Source organism: Caretta caretta, chromosome 1 (genome assembly GCF_965140235.1).
Source record: "Caretta caretta isolate rCarCar2 chromosome 1, rCarCar1.hap1, whole genome shotgun sequence".
In the NCBI taxonomy this organism is placed as follows: domain Eukaryota; kingdom Metazoa; phylum Chordata; order Testudines; family Cheloniidae; genus Caretta; species Caretta caretta.
Genome location: NC_134206.1, coordinates 207,108,358 through 207,132,278, shown reverse-complemented (window position 1 = coordinate 207,132,278; position 23,921 = coordinate 207,108,358). Strand labels below are relative to the sequence as shown.

At 45.4% G+C, this 23,921-nt stretch overlaps 1 long non-coding RNA gene across 4 annotated transcripts in view; it reads left to right on the top strand.

Annotated features, from left to right (window-relative positions):
* The window catches only part of LOC142069010 (uncharacterized), a 63,779-nt gene that overhangs the window by 34,435 nt on the left and 5,423 nt on the right, over positions 1-23,921 (top strand). For all 4 annotated transcript variants that reach the window (XR_012664819.1, XR_012664821.1, XR_012664820.1 and 1 more), the window contains one exon: positions 23,448-23,507. This is a non-coding gene — a long non-coding RNA (uncharacterized LOC142069010). The remainder of the gene's footprint in view (positions 1-23,447; positions 23,508-23,921) is intronic.

Sequence of the window (23,921 nt, the reverse complement as noted above, 5' to 3'; positions counted from 1 at the left end):
GGGAATATGCTGCCCCTCCTCTCCCCACTGCCATCTGCAGCCGAGCTGCTCTGCTCCCCTAGCCATGGGGCCACCACTGGCCCTGCTGCTCAGGACCAGAAGCCTAACTCCTGATCTGCTGTGCTGGAGTGTCCTTCTGCCCCCATCAGTGTACCTGGTCTCTGCTGAGCTGGGGTGGGAGGATGGGGAGCCTGTCTGTGCGGCTGCCTCTGGGTCAGGAGTGGGAGCTGCAGCTGCACCAAACAAGCATTCAGGCTCCTGAGTGCATGGCTTAAAGAGATAGCTCAGGCACATACCTGCAGTCTCCCACACACATTTCCCCCCCCACCCCACAGTCTCCCTCACACTTCCCCCCCAACGCACACACAGAGTCTCCCTTACACACTCACTCAACTAATTAAACTACTTCTTGGTGCTTCCTGTTGAAATGCGCAATGCACATATATCCTCTGTAATTTTATTCTTTCAAAGTGCTGTTATTTTAGTTTTTTGACTAGTCTATGCATTTCATAATTTTATTTCTCTCTTATGCTTAAATTTAATTCTTTGAGTAGTGAGTTCTAAAATGCCTAACCTGTCCTGGCTGGAGTAATTATCATTATTACTTTTATTACCATATTGTGCTTTGTCATTTATTATTTAAAGTGGTACAATCAAATAATAATATCCTTCTAGAATGTAAATTTAGATTGTACTCACCTTAGCAGTGCCAGTTTAAAAAAGTTAGCTAAACACATAACTTTAGACACTGTGCAGATGAAGGTCACTTATTTGCAAATTGTATTTTTAATTATATCTGTAAAATAACTTAAAATTCGTACAAAAATAAATGTGGTTCCAAGTCTAATAGTAATGATGGAGTCAAATGTTAGCAAGTCCTATGCATGATTGTGATCGGTAAACACGAATGTCAAAATAATTAGAAAAATTAATTCCCATTCTTAATAAAAGAGAAAAAACCTTAATCGCATATGTTAAAATTAAATAAATATGTTTTTGGTGGTGTGAAAAACAATTGACTAAAATAGAGTAGATAATAGCAGTAACAGAGCGTGCCTGTTAGAGAAAGTAAGCAGATTTTATTTATTGCTACTAAAGATAGTGTACAAAGTATCAAACTTGTGTTTCGATATCTGTGTTAAGGCTCCAAAACTGATATGTCAAGGTTTGGGATTGGGAATATTTTGCAGTATTATCTCCTGATTGTTCTAAATTTACATATAAACTTAAAATATGGCTTTAGTTGGTGTTTGTATATACTAAAAGAAAAGGAGTACTTGTGGCACCTTAGAGACTAACCAATTTATTTGAGCATAAGCTTTCGTGAGCTACAGCTCACTTCATCGGATGCATACTGTGGAAACTGCAGAAGACATTATATACACAGAGACCATGAAACAATACCTCCTCCCACCCCACTCTCCTGCTGGTAATAGCTTATCTAAAGTGATCACTCTCCTTACAATGTGTAAGGAGTGAGTGGCTTCTGCCTGCTCACTCCATGTGTCTGCCGACCCTTCCCTGCAGCCCCAGGGCGGGGCGGGGCTGTACCTGCGTGCGTTGCCCCTGAGGCCAATGGGAAGCTACGGGGGCAGTGCCTGCGGGCAGCAGCACACAGAGGCCCCCGGCCTCCCCCGCCCTGCCTTAGAGACCCAGGTAAGCACCGCACTCCCAACCCCCTCCCAGAGCCTGCACCCCCACCCCCTTCCCACACACCCTCTCACACCCCCAAACTCCCTCCCAGAGCCTGCACCTCCTCCCCACACACACACCCAGCCCCCAAACTCCCTCCCAGAGCCTGCACCCCTCCCCCTCCTCCTGTACCCCCACCGCCTGCCCCAGCCCAGAGCCTGCACCAAACACCTAAACTCCATCCCACAGCCTGCACCCCAGACTCCCTCACCCACCCAAACTCCCTCCCAGAGCCCAACCTCTCACCCCTTCTGCACCCAAACTCTGCCCCAGAGCCTGCACCCCAATCCCCTACCCCAGACCTTTTCCCCCACCCAAACTCCCTCCCAGAGCCTTAGGCAGGTGAGAGGACCGAGTTTTAGGGGGAAGGTTATGGGCAGCATGAGTGACATTATTGGCCCACTGGGAGGCTTTGAGGACTGGCACTGGCCCTAAGGTAAATTGAGTTTGAGACCCCTGCCTTAGATAATTCACTTCCCCTGGAAGCGGTAGCGAGTCGATGGAAGAATTCTTCCATCAACCTAGCACTGTCTACTTGCGGGTTAGGCCAGCTTAACTATGTCATTTAAGATGTGGATTTTTCACCCCACGTGGTATAGCTATGCCAATGTAAATTCCCAGTGTAGACAAGCCCTATGTGAGATGAGTAGACAAATGATCCTCTCTAACATTTAAAAACCCCTTTAACTTGGTGCTGGTCTACACTGAAAACTTACATTGGCATAGCTACATCTCTGAGGGATGTGAAAAATCTACCCCTCTGAGAGATGTTGTTATACCAATCTAACCCCGGTGTAGACAATGCTAGGTCGACGGAAGAATTCTTCCATCTCCCGCCTCTCAGGGATGTGGATTAACTATGGTGATGGGAAAACCCCTCCCTTCAGCATAGGTAGTGTCTACACTGAAGTTCTACAGCAGTGCAGTTGCACTACTGTAGTGTGTTTCAGTGTAGACATAACCTTGCTTTTGGCCATTGTTAAAGTAATGGGAAGTATGGGAAGTACAGCTCCCCCTCCTCTGCTAATAGCAGAGGAATTGCTCCCCATCCTGTCCCTGACTTTAGCTTGGTTTATACTAAAAAGTAAGGTTGACCCAGCTGTGTTGCTTGTGTGTGAAAAATCCATACCCTGAGCAACATAGCTAAGACAACCTAACTCCCAGTGTAGACAGTTCTACGTTAATGGAAGAATTTTTCCATTGACCTAGCTACCATCTCTCTCAGGAAGGTGGATTAACGACAACAATGGGAAAACTCCTCCCATCGCTGTACACTGATGTTACCCACACAAAATTCTCAATTACTCACACTCTAGGGCACCCACCTTTACCCAGTTCCTGTGGCTCAAGGCATAACCCTCTTAATTTAGACACCCCCACTCTTTCCCTGGTCCTAGGGATCCAGGCAAAAGGCACCTAACTTTACTCCTCCGTGGGCTCCAGGCTCTACTCCTCCATGGGCTCCGGGCAAGCACCCTTTCCCTGTGGGCTTAGAACTTAAGCTTTTGCAGGTTTACAGGGTCTTTTACCAGTGAAAGAGCCTTATACAGTAATATCCTTATCCTCTATTTATTAACAATCACCAAAAACAGAATGCACATACTACACAAACAGTGCTCACCACTCCCTATAAGACAGATGAACTTTTCTTGATGGCTAGTCAGAATCAGGTCCATCTGGGGACTCCAGTTTCTGCACAGTGTCATAGGTAGAGTACTAGGGTCTGCCAGAGCCATTCTTGGGGCTGTGTCCTAGAGCTGATTTCCAAAGAGCTTTCTTTTGGAGCCAGTTTATATAGTGAAACTCGAGCCCTGCTTAGCTATACCTTAACCAATTATTTTATTAACCAGTCATACCCCACCACCTTAATTAATTTACACCTAGCAAAATTAATTATGTAACAGACAGAAACAATTAAAGAACCAGACAGAGTCCATACAGACAAACAATATGGAAGTGGGGCCCATAATGACAAAACATTAAAGAAATGAGGATTTCACAACCACAGCTATTGATAAGGCTATCAAACTAAGTTTTCTTTAACCATCTTAAGATCTGTTTCTTTCTCTGGTGATAGTGGGTGCCATTAGGATGGGGTCTTCTCAACAGCCTGCTATTACATTGTTTTCATGTAATTTAGATGGAATGTGAGGATGTGACTTCCTGCTTTTCAATTAATGGCCACTGCTCTTTTAACCTGGCTACAGATGAAGGCTTTAGGCCTTGCAATATGGCTACAGACAAAGTTGCCTTATCCTTGCACTGAAACACTATAGCCCTGCAGCTGTAGTGTTTTAAGTGTAGACATAACCTAACTCACTTAAAGGCACACTGTGGATGTGGAGTTCAAAGCCTCCGTTTATGATTGGCTGCTGATTGAGTGAAATGGATCCTGCTTGTTAGGTCTGGACTAGACACTAGGATGGAATTTGGAAATTCTCTACTTTCCTTTGTAACGAGCCTGTAGGACAGGTTCCAAGAGTAGCTGCATGCTTTCTTTCCTGCCAGTCCCAGTAAAGTATCCTCTATTTAATAGATGTGGGTGAATGTTTAATGAGAATCCACCAAAGACTGGAGTCCAGAATAGTGCTATTTGGAACCTGGAATTCCAGTTCCATGGGTAATTCTGAAATACTTTAAAAAGTCATTCCAAATGGAAATAAAAAATACAAATTTTTGAAATTTTTCATGGAATGCAATTCCAAAATTTTGTTAGGAAAAATCTAAACTACACATTGTTTCAACCTTATTGTAACATTTTGTTAAGGCTGAAACACTTCATTTTGACTTTATTGCCTAGACTTTCAATTTTAATATAATATAATATAGCTGGAACATTTTGACTATTATATTATGTCATGTTATGTAGTTTCATTTAAATCAGTCTTTTCCTATGGGAAACTGTTCAGTTGGAATAATTTTAACCAGCTCTAGTCTAGAGCATAATGCTTGGAGCACATATATCACTAGCACAAATCTCATGGCACACAGGGTACATTAGCAGATATCTGAAAGTGTTGGTGTATCGAACAGTTATAATGACTTACTGCAGTGGAGCTTACTACACTGGAAATTATAGTTAAGTGATTATCAGAATGTTCCTGTTGAGAGACACTCAAGAGAATTTAGCTGTGTTTAGAGCTTTCTTTAAAATAATAAATTATCAAGGCTGAGGGGAGGTTGTGCCTAGTCACACCCAAAATGAATTTCCTGGAGAGTTTAGCGTAATAGTATGCTAACTGAAAAATTATTTCACTCATTCCATGCATGGCAGCTCACTCACTCTGCTAAACCCAAAGAGACTAGAGAAAATTAGTTTCAGATAATAGAATAATAAATTGCTATTTGTTTTTAAAGGTGACCTGGATATTGGGGGGAGGGAAGGGATTGTGCATTCTTTATGATGTATAAAGAGGGCCAAAATTAGTTTTGTTTTTGTAGGGAGGTTTTCTGCTTGATTTTATTTTAGGAATATCAGGAATGTCAAACCTCGTTTTCCCTGCCTTTGCTGGAGAGCTCATTAGAAGTTTCAGATATGAACTGCGAGCTTTCTCGGCCCTTAATTGAAAGGATGGGTGTTGAATCTTTAACAAAGATATCTTTTCCCATAAGCATATGTCAGGCATTTGAACTAAATAGGTGATAACAGTCAAAAATAGTTGTATACAATCTGAAGAGAAATTACTTCTCCTCTCAATTAAAATCATGATTCACTTGTATGGTATATCAGATGCCATAATACTGCCAGTTGTCCATTGAGTCTTTGTGATTGGGTGTATACCCCACACAAGCTCTGAAGGGGTTAATGTCGGCCTGAGAGGCAAATTATGGTATCTGGCAGTACCTGAAGGGAGAGCCAGGCTTAACTGATCATGAAGTCCAGCTGGGCAGGAGAAGGCTGGTTAGTATAAAACCAGGAAGTTGAGCGCAGAAGAGAGCTGTAGGGAGGGACTCTGCAGTCACTCTTTGGGATTAGAGAGGTGGAAAGGCGGAAACCTGGGCAGGGGGATAAACCCTAGGATCCTAGCCATGGAAGGAGGATCCACCCAGAGAAGTTACAGGGGGGAAAAGTCTGAGAAAGGGCTGAGTAGGAAGAAGTCCTGGGAAACAGCAGAAAGGTGTAGGACTTTGAAGACCTTGGCTACTGGTTATAGGGTCCCTGGGCTGAAATGCAGTGTAGCGGGAGGGCCTGGGTTCCCTTATCAGCAGCACTGGGAAAGTGGCAGAGGACCATCTCAGAGAGCATCTGGACAGCTTGTCCAGTTGGCCTTTGTTACCCCAGAATGGGGAGACTATATAGTGACCTGGCTGGAGAGTTGAGTCATGAAGAGGAAGCACCCTAAGTCACTGAGAGAGAGAGGAGTCATAGGGCAAGCAACCAGTGGCAGGATGCACTAGATAGGGTGAGAGCTAATTCCCAGACCCAGCCACAAGGAGGTGCACCTTTTGTGAGTGAGACTTCCACCTCCTTTGCAGTCTTCTAGGAAAAACAGGGTAGAAAAGACATAAATTTCTAATGTAAAAATAAACAGAAAAAAATCATTGTTTGGAAAAAGCTTTCAGGTTTCCTTAATATATAAAAAAGGTACAAATCCATGTCCCCCACTTTGCAGGTCATCTTTAAGGGACCCAACTTACTGTACTATATACAAGTATCCAAATGAGAAAACACAGGGGTAGAATTGAAGCCAAAAGGTGTTTCTATCCATTCCTGTAACTAAGTCTAATAATTACATTGATTATTTATATATTGCATGATGGATTTTAGAGCCTATTTCACAGTCCTAAATGCACAGCTGTCCTATGTAGATTCAGCTTGTAAAATATTGTCATCAGTTCATTGGTCCCAATAGAGTCATATCTATGATGCACTAGCAGAACAACATGGAAAGTCTGCATAATCATGCAGCTGATGTAGAACAGATGATTTCATAGAAGACTACACCTCTTTTATTTAGTGTAAGCTTGCAGTATTCTGAAAGAAGGGTCATTTGTACATGAAACTGAAGTTTTTTACTTAGACAAGCAAGCATAATGTTTCAACAGGAGAATTGCAAGCATATTTTTAACAGCTTCATTCACATGCAGCCCTTTTCAAAGTACCACAGTTGTCACTTAGGGATAGTCTACTGTTCACATTGTGTTAGAACATGTGTTAACAGGGTTAAACCCTCAGTGGAGACAGAGACTCTGATATTAACATCATGTCTGGCTTAACCAGGCCCAGATGACAAGATACTAAGTGCCATGTCCTTGTCTACACTGAGTGATAAGTTGTATTTAACACCATGGTAGTTACCATGTGTTCTAACATGTTATAATTTTCCAGTGTCCCCATATGGGACAACCTCAATTTAAAAAAAAAAATCACACTTCTGCCTAGACATTTGCATGTGCTCTATGAGTAACACCTGAGATTCCTGTCATTGAAAGATTAGAGCGAAAACACTGGTCTCTATTTTTTGTTGTTGTTGGGTGGGTTTTTTTGTCTGCTTGTTGTATATGTTGGTTTTTCATATAGCCCCAGGGCAGAGAGAAGCATCATAAGAAATAGGAGAATGTGATTGCAAACCCACAGAAATTGGTCAGGGGGACTCAGAGGCAAGCACACCATCTTCAATCAGTCTTATTTCATTATTTGAAAATTGGCTGGACTCCAAATTGACGGTGCCCCCTTAGACCATGACAATTGATTAGGGCTGCAGCCAATTCTAGATCTTCAGAAATTAAACCAGTATCTCAGAAAAATAAAGTGCCCTATGGTTTCTCTGGTGTGCAGCAGCATCACTTCTGAGATGTTCGGGATTGGTTCAGAACCTTCAGAATACCTCCTTCCACATCTCAGTATTGCATGGGAGCTAGTCAAGGAGGAACTGCAATTACACTTTTAGGGCCAAATTCTGACTGTGGATGTGTGCACAGAGGTTTCATTCATTGACATCAGTGGGAGTTATTCTTGTGCATCCAAGAGCAGCATTTGGCCCTTATCATTTATTCTGGATGGCAGTATAAGGGAGGCTTTTTAAAATGTCATTATTTTGTAATCTTGTCCAAATAAGTGATGGAGGTGTAGACAGCAGTATTATGACTGCTTCCTGCTGCCACTGTCTCTCTGCAGAAGTAGGGTGATATTTGGGAGATCTGGGCTGAAGGCACAGCTCTTCTGTAAACTCCTTACATGATCTTTGGCAAATCACTCAATCTCTCTGCCTCAGATATCCACCAGCAAAATGGAGATGATAATACTAACCTGCCTCCTGGGGTGCTAGAAGGATAGATCCATTAATGCTGTGAGGCTCTCACTTATTATGGCAATGAGATCCTATATAAATACATTGATAGATGGCCTGCGCTACAGTGGATGGGTTGTGTCAGCCCCCCTAGGGCTGTTGGCACCTGTGTACCATTGTGTACTCAATTGTGCTCTGAACAAGTCAAAGTGAACTTTGTCAGTGATATTAGTCAATCCAATGGTTTAGCTCATCACCTCATAGCATGCTCCAAAGAGAATGGTGTGAGTGAGACAAGTAAGGAAAGGAGGAAGAAGGGAAAGACCCAGAAAAAGAGGTAGAAAGGAGAGAGAATGAAGGGGACAGGGATACTGCTGCCGTCTGTAACAGAAAAGGAAGGTATTATTTTTTTCCTTCACCAGACTGTAACAGCTAAAAAGAAAGAGAGAATGGAGAGGGGTAAATGAGATCATCTGGCCAAATGGTCACCTCAGCACAGACATGTTTGTTCCTTTCTACATGAAAATAAAGAAATGGACCAATTTTTTTTAGGGCTTTTAAAAAAGTTTTTAAAAAATACTTTTTAAAAAAAAGAAGGGAATATCTGAATGCAAATGCCTGGTCCTAGCTGCATCTGGACAGGGCTGGGCTGGGAGGCTGGGTGTTAAAACATTGGCTTCCCATGCTAAGCTTTCCAACTCCGAAGCCTGACAGCCAAATCTGGATGAGATCACCAGTGACATGAGTTGGGTGGTCCCTACAGATATTAGCACAATGTCTCTATTACACAATTTGGCATAAGTTGCCTCTTTCTGTTCAGGAGGGGCCCAAGGACTAGAAAGGTCAGGAATGAAGTGCATTAACAGAGCCTAGTGAGTGAAGCCTGCATAGTGTCTGCCAACACCATACCTATGTTCCATATCAGCCTTCACACTTTCCTGAGAACTACAGTTGATTAACATCACAAATTAATGGCTTTTTTCTTAATCCATTTTTCCTGTACAGTTTCTCCAGTTTTTGATGAGTAGATAAAATTTGAAGCAAAATCTTTTCCTAGTACAATTTCCTATTATTTTAAAGGTGCCATCCTGCTTTCAGTCTTATAGATTCCCTTTGTTTTGCATAGTACAAAACTTGATTTTTTTGCCTAAAAGCAGAAACAACTCAGAGAAATAGATGTGATTTTTCAACTAAAACTTGGAAATTGCCTAACAAATTGTTATGCTGTAGCACATAAAACAATCACTGAAATGAACATCAGGCTTCCTGTAGACTTTATGTGATCATTGTGCAGTGATATTTATGATGTCTTCTGCATGTTCAGCATTCCTGGCCCACATGCAAACTGAGAACTATATGTCTAGATTCCAGGAAAATTAGCTTTCTTGTCTCTTAATTTTTTTCTTGCAATATATTTATCTTCATTGTTGTTCTCTTTTCCCTAGCCTGAGCTCCTTTTAAGGGCCACATTTTACCTTTGGATGAGCTCCCGTTGAACTCAGATGGAGTCCCTACACTAATTCAAGGGCACGCAGAATTTGGACAATCATTTTAACCGTGGGTCCAGTGTAGGTTGTGCCAGTGCTTTGGTTTAGCAGAGCATTGTGACGCTGATGTCCTTTCACATCTGGAAAAAGAGAATATTCACCAGGTGTACTGTTGCTGGCAAAGGCATAGGACTATCTATTCTGATTCAATGAGTGTTGCTGTAAGAAGCTATAAAACAACATTTAATTACCAGATACACCGGCACTTATAGGTGCTTCAGTGAAACTAAGGGAATGTCTACATTTGGAGCTGGGGGTGTGATTCCCAGCTGGAGACGACATACTTGTGCTAGCTCTCATTAAGCAAGTATGCTAAAAATAGTGTATCCATAGTAGCACCAGCAGCAGCAAGTGGTGCATGGGCTGGCCACCCTGGGTTCAAACCTGCCTGGATCCCATGGGTACGTACGTGGGCCAACGAGGCTGTGCTGCCGCTGCCCAGGCTACTGCAGCCACACTACTACTTTTAGCTCACTAGTTCAATGACAGCTAGTGCAAGTATGTCTAGGTGAGCTGGGAACCACATCCCTAGCTCCAAGTGTAGGCGTAGCCCTAGGTGACCAGTTAGTCAGCTTGCGGCAGCTAGTGGATTCTTGCAAGTTCCACCTATTCTGATAGTTCCAAGCTGACAACTTTGATCACGGTGTTTGGAAGTTGTTTTTTTTTATTGCTTCCCATTCAGCATTACAAGCACCCAGAACTCATCCAAAGCATAACAAGTGAGCTTCTGCATGGCTTAGACGGAGGTGAGTTTCTGTGGATGACATTTTAGCACACAAGTAGTTTGAGGAAGAACATAAAGTTACAGGAAGTCTGGCTACTGTGCTAAAATTGAAGAGAGAAAATGTATTGTTATCGTTTTTAGGGCTTGTGATTGTAAAGATTGAGGGAGGTTAGTGTGAGAACCTCAGAGCTACAGTTGAAATGCCACCACCTGAAAACATATTAGAACTGATACAATTTCTGGGTATGACACGATTTTGGAGCAAATTCAAACATAACCTGCCCTCAGAAGGCCAAACTCTTTATGAACTGTTTAAAACAGCCTCTGGGCCTGACCCCACCTTTTATTAAAGTCACAGCTCTCTACCATATTGATCACAACCTCACTACTGGTATTTTACATGTTTCCAAGTCTGTGGCTATTTCAGAAGACACCAGTAGCTGTGGGGTCAGTAGGGTGCAGTTCCTGGTACCTGGCGACAACTGGAAGTTTATCGTAGCATACTGATCCAGACAGCTTTCAGAAACTGAGACTAGGTTCCTCCTAACAGAGAAATAATATATGGCAAGTTTATGGCATGTAACAGGTTCACAAAATATGTAAAGGTCTTGATAATTTCAGCTAGTGCCAGGCCTCAGAGCACTCGTATCCTTAATAAACAGTAAACCTAGACAAAGGTGCTCCCGAGATGCCAAAGATTGGGTATGCATGTGATGAGATTTAAACCTTTTTCAGAATATACCCGAGGAAATGAGGAACCATATTGGCCACCCAGATATCTTCGGAGGCTCCGTGTGATATAAGAAGGCACATCGGTAGCCTGCCAGCCTCAGCACAGAAATCAGAACTTTAAATCTGTGGAGGATGCCAAGGCAGGAGAGGTCTGGGACAGGCTCTAAGCAGAAGTGCCACAGTGAGGCAGACATAGCTGTGTTAGGGACAGTGCTGTTTTCTTTATTCTAAGTTCCTTGTTCGGTGTTTAAGGAAATTCTTTCAGGAATTCTTTACTTTGACACCTGACGGATGTTTCACTCCGCTGGAGGGCACATTACAGCCTCTAGTGCGCATTAACATCAGCTCCTTTTTTGCTGCTGGCAGCTGCATCTGATCCCACAGATCAGCTAAAAGCTGATGCAACTTGATTCTTTCCTGAGGGTTTCACCTAATTAATTTATCTGTCTCTATTTCTGTCAATTTAATAAAACAACAGAAGGCAGTGATTTTGGGCTGCATGCAGAAGTGGGTGCCTCTGTCACTCTCCATCCCTTTCCCTTTCCTGACAATTTGCTGGCTCTCCTGTTCTCCTGCTACTGGTTTTTGGTTTGGGGGTTCATTGATTGCAGAGTTGCCTTTTGAGGTTTGATCCAGTTCCACCTCCCCTTGGCTGAGCTCTCTGTGGTGAATCCAGCTGGCATGCTCCCCCAGCTGTCTGCTCAGGATCAAAGGATTATTATCCCTCTGAAGGTGTGTGTCTGGCACCCTCCTTCAAGGCAGCAAACCCAATAGGAGATGCCAGCCTTGGGCCTTGATGCTGTCACCAGCTGTATCTCCCCTCCAGCTGCTGTTCTTTACTCCTTCCCTGCTTGCCCTGGGGTTTCCTGACTCTCCCACCATAGCTCTGCCTCTCTCTACCCCATTCTAGAGACTCTGAGCAAGGAGTCAGCACCATTGAAGGGGAAATCCCCACTAAGGACCGGCACAGAGAAGAGGTCCATCATGTCATGGTGCCCCTTGAGGCAGCCTGGGTGCTGGTACCAGGAAATGGGGGAGAGAGGTGGAAATGCTGTGCCTTAATGACATCTAGACCTACCCCATCCCGGGCTTCCTAGCATCTGGCATGAGTTCAGCAGCCTCACCCAGCTGGCCTTGCCTAAAGGGGGCTCAGGAGCTCATTAGTCTGTATCAGGATTCAGCTACTTCACAGGGCTCTGTGCCACCTGCATCAGGGTGAGGTGGCCTTACGTCCTCAGAGAAGCCTGGCACCTCCTGATGGACTATGGCCTTAAATTAAACCTAACTCTGCCATGATGCCTACAAATCACTAGCTTCAGGCCCTGGTTGGACAACGGGGGTGCTGTGACTTTTGCTTTTATGCTCAACTCTATTCATCCTGTTACCTCATCCTCCCAACCCAGCCATACCCGTGTGTGTGTTTTGTCCACTTGTGTGACACCTAGCTCTTGAGCACAGAGGATCTTCTCTGTACAGTGCCCAGCACAATATGTGCCCCCAATTTTTGAGTTTTGGCACTGGCAAAATATAAATAATCATAATGGGTAAAATTGCTTTACTTCTGGCTTTCATGAGCTCTGCTGCCTCAAAGGCTCTCTGCCACCTACAACTGGTATCTGCCTCTTGCTTCACCGATGGCAGTTTGGTGGTCTCAGCTCTACCTCTGCTATAAGAAACATCCACCTCGAAACAGATCATAGAATCATAGAATATAAGGGTTGGAAGGGACCCCAGAAGGTCATCTAGTCCAACCCCCTGCTCGAAGCAGGACCAAATCCCAGTTAAATCATCCCAGCCAGGGCTTTGTCAAGCCTGACCTTAAAAACCTCTAAGGAAGGAGATTCTACCACCTCCCTAGGTAACGCATTCCAGTGTTTCACCACCCTCTTAGTGAAAAAGTTTTTCCTAATATCCAATCTAAACCTCCCCCACTGCAACTTGAGACCATTACTCCTCGTTCTGTCATCTGCTACCATTGAGAACAGTCTAGAGCCATCCTCTTTGGAACCCCCTTTCAGGTAGTTGAAAGCAGCTATCAAATCCCCCCTCATTCTTCTCTTCTGCAGGCTAAACAATCCCAGCTCCCTCAGCCTCTCCTCATAAGTCATGTGTTCCAGACCCCTAATCATTTTTGTTGCCCTTCGCTGGACTCTCTCCAATTTATCCACATCCTTCTTGAAGTGTGGGGCCCAAAACTGGACACAGTACTCCAGATGAGGCCTCACCAATGTCGAATAGAGGGGAACGATCACGTCCCTCGATCTGCTCGCTATGCTCCTACTTATACATCCCAAAATGCCATTGGCCTTCTTGGCAACAAGGGCACACTGCTGACTCATATCCAGCTTCTCGTCCACTGTCACCCCTAGGTCCTTTTCCGCAGAACTGCTGCCTAGCCATTCGGTCCCTAGTCTGTAGCTGTGCATTGGGTTCTTCCGTCCTAAGTGCAGGACCCTGCACTTATCCTTATTGAACCTCATCAGATTTCTTTTGGCCCAATCCTCCAATTTGTCTAGGTCCTTCTGTATCCTATCCCTCCCCTCCAGCGTATCTACCACTCCTCCCAGTTTAGTATCATCCGCAAATTTGCTGAGAGTGCAATCCACACCATCCTCCAGATCATTTATGAAGATATTGAACAAAACCGGCCCCAGGACCGACCCTTGGGGCACTCCACTTGATACCGGCTGCCAACTAGACATGGAACCATTGATAACTACCCGTTGAGCCCGACAATCTAGCCAGCTTTCTACCCACCTTATAGTGCATTCTTCCAGCCCATACTTCCTTAACTTGCTGACAAGAATACTGTGGGAGACCGTGTCAAAAGCTTTGCTAAAGTCAAGAAACAATACATCCACTGCTTTCCCTTCATCCACAGAACCAGTAATCTCATCATAAAAGGCGATTAGATTAGTCAGGCATGACCTTCCCTTGGTGAATCCATGCTGGCTGTTCCTGATCACTTTCCTCTCACCACCTTGGTACAGCTCTGTGGGTTGTAGCAGATCTGCACCATCTACAGCAGATCTCAGTAGCCTCAAGCTGCTCTGTGCCGTGAGGATCAGATATAGTGTCTTCTGCAGTAAATCCAGATGCCTCATCTAAATCAGGCTGAGTGTGCTCCATAAAGCTTAGTGTCACATGAGATGCACATTCTGCCCAGTACCTCGTCAGATACTTGGAAAGTTTTTCTTTACTGTCTTTACAAGTCATAGCTTAAGACTTCTTCTATGAGTCCAGTTTTCCCTTGTAGGATTTTCAGTACATAGCCTGGATTGAGAGACCCTAACTCTCCTGTCTCTCCTTCTCACATACCATATGTCTTCGGGGTTGTGGGACGTCTGTAGGCTTAGCCATGTTTTGGCTATGATACTTGCTCCTGTGTTGCAGTTGGGTCATTGGTGCACATTCACTCATTGCTTCTTGAAACCTCCCCTAGATGATTCATCCGATGACATCTGACTCATGCTCGCTCTTCTACAGAGAAATCCCTGGAGCCTTTTAGTCTCCAAGGGGGGAAAAGATCCATTAAGGGAGAGAGATCGATTACAACTGGTGCCTTTTAACAAGATATAATCGTGTACCTCTTGTGCTCTGGAAGTGTAATCGAGCCAAAGGAGCCCACGCAAGTATCTTCTCCATAGAGGGCAGGTGTCAAGTATCAGGGCTTGCAGCAGAGCCAGTCTCAGGGCAATCTAACAAAGACAACTGGTCTGTAGGAGGCTGCCTGGTTGGCTACACCACCTGATTGGTGGAGAGAGTCAGCAGACCAGCTATAAAGCCCAGCAACAGCAGCATTTTGGCAGCAGCTCAAAGTATTTGCTCATGGCTGTGTTAAAGCTCCTGCTGGTTTCCAGCCTTGCTTCCAGGCCTGTTCCTGCCTCAGATCGAGCCTAGCCCTTTGCCTTGCCTCAGTCCATGTAAACAGGCTCTGACCTTCGGCTCTGATTCCTGACTTCAATTTTGGCTCTTGGCTCTGGCTCTGGCCTCTGACCCTGGGCTCCTATTGCTGGCTACCAATTGCTGCTCCAGCTAGTAGGCCTGACTCTGGATCCCACCACTAATCTGACCAATCACATCCTGGTCTCTGACATTTTGAGCAGCTCTAAAAATACAAACAATGAGGGCACTAGAACTGATACAGTGAGCATGGATGATACAAAGGCCAATATGTCTTTGACAGAGATAGTGGGAGCCCTACAGACCTTGTGGGCCAAGGTTGCCACCCTGCAGGTGCAAAATGCAGCCCTGCAAGCTCAAACTGTGCCATCTTCAGTTCCGACCTCCACTCCCTGCAAGCCCTCCCTCCCATCCCTCAGCTTCCCTTGCCTGACAAATGGCAATCACGACAAACATCATGGGTTCCTAAATCAGTGTTGGCTCCTATTTCTGCTACCTCTGCAGTTGTACCCCACTGACCAAGCTAGAGTGGGACTAATTATGAGCCTGCTTACTGGGGAGACCCTGGCTTGGGCATTTCTGCTCCTGGAAAAATCAAGCCTGCTTCTGGGATTTGAGAACTTCATTTGAGCTATGATCCAAGTCGTGAGCATGTGGCTGAAGCCATGGTTCAGGTGTCGAAGCAGGGACACTGGCCAGTTGCTATATATACAGTGGAGCTGTGACACGTTATAACAGACACTGAGTGGAATGAGGCTCCCCAGCATTCTGGCTGAGCCTAAACAATGATATTAAAGATGAACTGGCACAGGTGGAATCCCCATCCAGCCTGGAGGCGTTAGTCGACTTATGCGTTAAGGTGGATGACCGTCTGACCGAATGCTACCATGAAAAAAAATTCGTGCTCCCAGCTCCCGCCAGCTGCAGCTCTGATAACAGGCCCTGGGCTGGGTTGGTGTCCTTCCCCTCTCCCCAGCAGTGGCCAGTCAGTGTCCAACACATCACCATCTCCCTCTCTGGCTCCGGAACCCTGTGTTGCCCAACAGCAACCTAGAGGCGCAGGTGGACTTGGGTGCCTCACGCAATTTCATTGATCTGCAGTTTGCCTGAGCACACAAGATCCTGACCCAGTTGAAAGGCTTCCCCAAGTGAGTGGAGTCCGTAGACAGGTCACTCATTTCATCCAGATTGGTCACCCACCAGACTGCTCTCTTGGAGGTAACACCCAGACTTACCTATAAGTTCCCCGAGCACTGTGGATTTAGCCTCCCACCTACACAGAGTGCACCAGGAGCTCAAGGAACATGTGCATTCTGCCAAAGAAGTCTATAAACACCATGTGGACCAAGTCCATGAGGCTGCCCCTGATCAGGCCATAGGGGACAAAGTGTGGCTTTCTGCCCACACCCTTAGATTGATTCATCAGTCTGACAAACTAGACTCCAACACTTGGGCCCCTTTAAGATTATAGGATGGTGAACCCAGTTGCCTTCTGGTTACAGCTGCCCGAACCCTTGAAGATCCACCCCATCTTTCACATCTCATTTTCAGAGCCCTACATGGAGAACCCATATCCAAACCACTCCAACCCTCCACCCATAGCTGGGATTTGTGGACAGGAGGAGTACTTGGTCAACCAAATCCTCAACCCTCTGCAACTTAGGGGAAGGCTCCCGTGCCTGTTGGACTGGGAAGACTGCAGTTCAGATGATCAGTCTTGGGAATGAGTAGAGAACATCCATGCCCCAGACCTGTTATGAGAGTTCCATCAGAAGTACCCCCAAGAAACCAGGCCCCAAGATTTGCCCTCAGTGAGGGAGGAAGCGGGAGACCTTTAGGAATCGGCCCCTGCGACAGAGCCAGGTTCCAGGCACCCTAACAAGCACAGCTGGACTGTAGCAGGCTGCCTGCTTGACTACACTGCCTGATGGGTGGGAAGAGGCCAGCAGCAGTTCAGCAGCTGCTCAAAGCATTTGCCCATGGTTGTGTTAGCTCCTGGGCCTGTTTGTTCCCAGCCTTGCTCCTGCCCTGTTCCTGCTTCAGACCTAGCCTTGCCTTGCTTCACTCCAGGTAAACCAGCTCTGACCCTCAACTCCGATTCCTGACTTCAGCTATGTCCCTTGGCTCTGGCATCTGGCCTCTGACTTTGGTTCTGACCCTTGGCTCCTATTCCTAGCTATTGACTCCTGCTCTAATCACTAGGCCCAACCACTCCCATCCCAATTGTCGGACAGCAGATGATTTTCTCATTTGAATGCATAAGTCATTCCCACCAGACTGTGATCATCTCTGGTACCTAAACTTATTCAGTGTCTCTCTAGCTCCTGTGCATGAAGGAGCAACTCCAGGGACGCCGCACTAAGCCCAAATAGCAGAAGCCAGGCATTGGAATTCCAGCTCAAAGAAGCTCATTGGAAGAGAATTCCTGCTTGACCTGGGGGGTAGAACATCCCTAAACCCACTCCACAGAAGCTAATTCAGACCAATGTCCGGAAAAGTTTCTAAGGTCCAAATATATCTCTGCAGTGGAGGATCCATGCACCAGAGCATCCTCTGTCCCTCCATGGCCTGCAACTGCCCCATCACCAAATTCCCTATATACTTTGTCTGGGCACCTGAAGACTTCTACGTAACGTTCACCCCTGCATTATCAGGGGACGTACAACTCCTGAATAGCTTCCCCATATCCAGCCCCACTCCCTCAGACAGTGGACAGTTCCATTGCCAGGGGACCTCTGCAGCTGTGGAAGTGGGAGCTGTCTGTGCATTGATCATTATGATCCTTATCTGTCTGGTTGTTCATCAGAAAAGTCTCTCCTACTGAATAAATTTGGTCATGCCAGAAACCATTGGAAAGTTCCTGGCCCAAATACTATTCAGCATCCTTGGTAATACTCCACAATAATGATACTGAATTTGATAGAGTTGCCCCAGATTTACACAGGTTTAAATGAGAACAGAATTGGCCCATGACTTACAAATGACTAAAGTGACTGTTTTCAATCAGTCATCTGGAGACCAACAGGCACAAAGGGGAGGTCTTGTGGCTTTCTCACTGGGATGACGCTGTTGACATTGAGCAATTCATCTGAACTCCAGTTACATTGGCAAAACAATAGATAACAGCTCAGGGGGAGGGCAGGCATTAGCAATTTCTGGTGATTCTCTCATTCCAGTTCCTTCTTTGCTGGCAGCAGATAAAATCTTACCTCCTTGCACTTACTGTAAGAAGAGAAAAACAGCTCCTTAAATCAGCACAGCTGAGACAGAAAGGTAGCATATGCCTCAGGTATCTACTTCTGCATGAGTGCAACTTTCATTAATTTCATGGTGTATCTGGGAGCAGGATATGACCACATGAATGTAGAAATATGACCTGAAAGACAGAATAATGTCAACTATCATGTGATTGAATGGTGAGGCCCTGCAGTATTAAGGGCCCTCAGCCAGTTATAACTCAAGTGAAACTCTGTGAGCACAAAACAGTAATACCCAGCCCTGAAAAAATGAGTGTTGTCTCCATGCATTTGCATGATACATATTCCTTTGTCGCAATGACGTAACTAGCTGTACATTGCTATATGAGATCATTTCTTAGTAAATAAAGTTGGATAATCTATGTAATCCCTCAGCAGAGTAAAAGCAGAACAGAATGGCAATGAGAACCTGAGTTTAGCATAGCCTAAAATCACACCCACTTGTCTGCTTATTGCAGATGTACAAATCTCAGCTCCCTGCAAGTGTAGAAGGAAAAAAGCTGTGCTTGAAAACTGCTCTCGTGGCTGAGATGTTTGTTCCAGTACTGATGGCTTCCAATAATAAAACTTTAATTTCATATCAAACCTTTCTTGTTTTTTGGGGGGTTAAATATAACTTTAAAGGAAGGTGATATATTTTTCTCCCTTCCCTTTGCGTTGTCCTTTGAAATATTTAGGAAAAATTACTGTGGTTCTGTCTACTCTGGACTATTCTGAACTGACTTTGTAAGTAGTTAGAGATAGCTCTGATAAGGTAGCATATCCCACCGTACATTGCCCCAGGCACTGCTCGTTCCACACTATGTGCATGTTCTCTGGACTCTGTCCCCGGCGAAGCACTATGGGAAAGCTGTGCAGGTGTTCCCACTAGGAAGTGGCTACAAACGTGAATGGGCAGCGTAGTCGGGGTGGACGCACAAACCTGGTAACTCCTGGTCATGTTAGGAAAAAGCTACTGTGTGGGTACAAGTTAACCACGTTTGTTGCAACCAGGTCAGCTGTGGGGTGTGTCACAGATTGGCTATCAAACCAGGGTTGTACTTGTAGCGTGGATGGAGTCTTAGACAATCAGGAGCTGCCCTCTCTGCAGCCTTTAGATGTGGTTAAAACGGACTTTCTGGCATTTAGTCACAGGCTATTTTTAGTTTGCCTTTGTTAGACACAGGGTTTGTACCTTCCATATGGATAACATGAAATGTGCAAAACCTAGACTGCACATTTCAATTAACTCAGTGTTTGCACCAGGCAGAATTACAATGTTGCACTTGATTGAAAATTCATGGAATCCTTGATGGGTGTTAGTTCCTGACCTGCAAGTCCTAGTATTTAACGTGAGCCAGGAAAAAGACCTTTTTGGCAAGAAAACTGCTGCTGCTCAGACTGTTAATGCATCTTAATCCTCCGCAGAAAATGAAATCACGTTGGACTTCTGCCAAACAATACAATGACTTTTCTCTGACTTCAGGGAGGAGTTCTTCTTAAGCAGCCTTTCTAACATGAAGTAAGATTTAAATAGCTAGGGCTTGATTCCGCTCTCACTTTACATCAGTTTTATACTGGTGTGACTTCAGTGGATTTACTCCAGATTTACAGAGGGAAGGGAGAGCTGAGTCACTGTTATTTAGTGTCTATGTTATGGTTCAGGCCCCACATTCTTTGTTGCTGACCCTGGGCTTTATGTTTGCAGATCAAAAGGACATTTTTCTCCCCTCCTGTTTGAGCTTTTTAACTTAATTACTTCTAATCTGCATCACTTGCTGGTCCATTGATAGCGCTGCTTGCAGGAAAAAATGTCTAAGCATCTAATTGCAAGCAGGGGTGCTGGAACAATTTGTATAGTGGGGGGCGCTGAGAGCCATTGATCCAAACTGTAAAGTTTGAGTATGATCAAAGCCACTTCAAGCCCGGGGGTGCTGCAGGACCCCCAGCACCCTAGTTCCAGCACCTATGTGTGCAAGGCAGAAGGCCTGCTGCAGTTGGTAAGGCACTAAAACCAGTCAGAGACATGCGGCTCATCACCATTACTTTGCTTGATTATTAGTAAAGTGAGCCTGATCCAGTCAAACACTCACTTCAGAAAGCACAACAGAAAGTATATGTTGGTCTGTGTTGTGGTTTTTAAGAAACAGCCTGTATTGGAGTGAGGAGAGGGGGAACTTGCCAGTGGTCTTTACAGCCTGGGACTTCCCTAAGGCTTTCTGGAGGACTCAGTGGGTATGTCTACACAGCTATTAGACACCCATGGCTGGTCTGTGCCAGCTGACTCAGGCTCATGGGGGCTCGGGCTAAGGGGCTGTTTAATTGTGGTGTAGACATTCAGGCTTGGGCTGGAGCCCGGTCTCTAGAACCCTGTGAGGTGATAGGGTCCCAGAGCCCAGGCTGCAGCCTAAGCCTGCACATCTACACTGCAATTAAACAGTCCTTTATCCTGAGCCCCATGAGCCCAAATCAGCTGGCACGGGCCAACCGCAAGTGTCTGATTGCAGTGTAGACATACCTAGTGGGACTGCAAGCGCTAAACCCATTTACAGGGTTTAGCTATATGCTCTCTCCAGTTCTACTTCCAATCCACAGACTGGTGCTGAATTTGGAGAGTCCAATGACTGCCACTCAAGGAACACAAAGACTGGGATTGTGGCAGTCCCCTCTGTGGTGTGGGAGGTGTGTGGAAAGCTCCTTGTGCCCTCTCCCCCTTGCCACAATCGGGCACTTGGTGGTTGTTCAGTGGGCTCCTAGTCTGGGGGAGCCAGGTGTATGTTTTATGACCTTCTGGCAAAAATACCAACTGTTTAGTTCAACCAAAAAGTCAATATTGACGTCACAGGCTGGAAACACCAAGCAGGGGGGAAATCTGTTTAGAGAAGGGATTACCCCTTAGGGAACTAGAGAATCTGCCGGTGGGTGTCAGACTGCCTAATAGCCTATGGGGTTGGACTCCACACGGGGCACTATACGAGGGAGAAAGCATTGATCTTTTAGGGCTATTTTTAGAGCCCTGAGTTTTTCGTAAAAGCAAAATAACACAAGATAAAACAATTCAACAGATAAAACAAAATGCCAATTGCAGGTGGACAGGCCAAGCTTCACGACTGGTGTTTCAAGCCCATACACAAAGGTCACAGCGTCACTCAGGTTTGGCTAGGGGTGGGGCAGGTGACAACGAGTGGAATTTCACAGGGCTCTAGCTATTTTCTTCTGGAAGTTTCATTCTCACATGCTGTAGAGGAGAGGAAAGTGATCGGGAACAGTCAGCATGGATTCACCAAGGGCAAGACATGCCTGACTAACCTAATTGCCTTCTATGATGAGATAACTGGCTCTATGGGTGAGGGAAAAGCAGTGGATGTGTTATTCCTTGACTTTAGAAAAGCTTTTGACACGGTCTCCCACAGTATTCTTGCCAGCAAGTTAAAAAAGTATGAGCTGGATGAATGGACTATAAGGTGGATAGAAAGCTGGCTAGATTGTTGGGTTCAATGGGTAGTGATCAATGGCTCCATGTCTAGTTGGCAGCCGGTATCAAGCAGAGTGCCCTAAGGGTCAGTCCTGGGGCTAGTTTTGTTCAATATCTTTATTAATGATCTGGAGGGTGGCGTGGATTACACCCTCAGCAAGTTTGCAGATGACACTAAACTGGCAGGAGTAGTAGATACGCTGGAGGGTAGGGATAGGATACAGAGGGACTTAGACAAATTGGAGGATTGGGCCAAAAGAAATCTGATGAGGTTCAACAAGGACAAGTGCAGAGTCCTGCACTTAGGACGGAAGAATCCCATGCACCGCTACAGACTAGGGGCCGAATGGCTAGGCAGCAGTTCTGCAGAAAAGGACCTAGGGGTTACAGTGGACGAGAAGCTGGATATGAGTCAACAGTGTGCCCTTGTTGCCAAGAAGGCTAACGGCATTTTGGGATGTATATGTAGGGGCATTGCCAGCAGATAGAGGGACATGATCGTTCCCCTCTATTTGACATTGGTGAGGCCTCATCTGGAGCACTGTGTCCAGTTTTGGGCCCCACACTACAAGAAGGGTGTGGAAAAATTGGGAAAGAGTCCAGCGGAGGGCAGCAAAAATGATTAGGGGTCTGGAGCACATGATTTATGAGGAGAGGCTGAGGGAACTGGGATTATTTAGTCTGCAGAAGAGAAGAATGAGGGGGGATTTGATAGCTGCTTTCAACTACCTGAAATGGGGTTCCAAAGAGGATGGATCTAGACTATTCTCAGTGGTAGCAGATGACAGAACAAGGAGTAATGGTCTCAAGTTGCAATGGGGGAGGTCTAGGTTGGATATTAGGAAACACTATTTCACTAGGAGGGTGGTGAAGCACCGGAATGGGTTACCTAGGGAGGTGGTGGAGTCTCCATCCTTAGAGGTTTTTAAGGTCAGGCTTGACAAAGCCCTGGCTGGGATGATGTTGTTGATGATTGGTCCTGCTTTGAGCAGGGGGTTGGACTCGATGGCCTCCTGAGGTCCCTGATATTCTATGCTTCTGTGCGTCTCTTCTCCCCTCCACCAACCAGCCTGAAGGCGTTGAAAAGGACGTGACCTAGAGTTGCCTCATCTGTACGGAGGGAAGGGGAGCTCTCCAAATTCTATACTTGTTGATTGGCTTTGGAGGAAAGGCACAAAAGGTGGGGTTTTCACTCTTTCCCTCAATTCTACTTTGTACATTTCTGACCCATCCACTTTCACTGAGGTACTTCAGGTACTATATAGCTGGCATCTACTCGTGAGAGAAAGAATGATTCACAAATGATTAGGGCACCTCTCTCCTAGAACTTGGGAAACCAGTATTCACTCCCTGCTCTGTCATTGATTTCCTGAGTGACCTTGGGCAAATTGCTTAGTCTCACTGTCTCAGCTCCATTTCTTAGTTCTGTGTTACCTGCTCCTCTGCCCGATTTCTGGTCTCTGAGCACATCCCCCCAGGTGTTTGGGCCTCTTGCTTTCACCTCTCATAAAGTGGAATCCCGCCATTCTCCCATTCTCTTTGGCTGGGCCCAGGATTGCAGTACCCAGTGTACCAACCATGGTTATTTAGCAGATCTGACTGAGTTTGGCCACCAGCAACACTTCCCTTCAGCAGCTGTGACCAGTGGTAAACAAAACGACCCCACGCCTTTTTAAAACAAAGTATTGTTTAATCTTAATGGTAGGAACAAAGTATAATGAGAGGTTTTAATATGAAAGGTCTACACGCGTATATGTCTCACTTAAATGCTTAGGCCTTGCTGATTCCAGAGACCCCCACCTCTGGAGTCTGGGATTCAGTCTCCTCTCCTCCCCAACTGTTTCTTCCTCTCTCCCTTCTTAACTTCAGGGGCCATGCTTTTACTCACCACAAATTTCTTTGTTCTAGTTTCCCACTTGGATTCCACCTGTGCCCTTCCAGTCAAAGTCAGACCCAGCAGGATTGCAGGTAAAACTTCAGAACAAAGGACACCTGCACTGTACCTTTAAATACTTTTAAATTGACCTATCTGAAGCTAGGGTCCTGCATAAATGCCATCAGCTCCTGCTGGAATGAACCCCTTGTGATCATATAGCAAACACAGTAATCATCATGCAAACAGACAGAATACATGTACTACAGGCACTCCTCGACTTTACAACATTTGTGTTATGACAAATGGCACTTGCGACATTTGTAAATTGACATCCTGTTTCCACTTTATGATGTTGGTTTCGACTTTATGGTGCTTGATTCAGCATTGTTCCTATGGGAAAATCAAGTTACGATGTTTCGACTTAAGACGCGTTTTTCAGGAACCAATTGTGTCGTAAGTCTGAGGACTGCCTGTATTTGTAAATAAAATTACAGACAGCTACCATG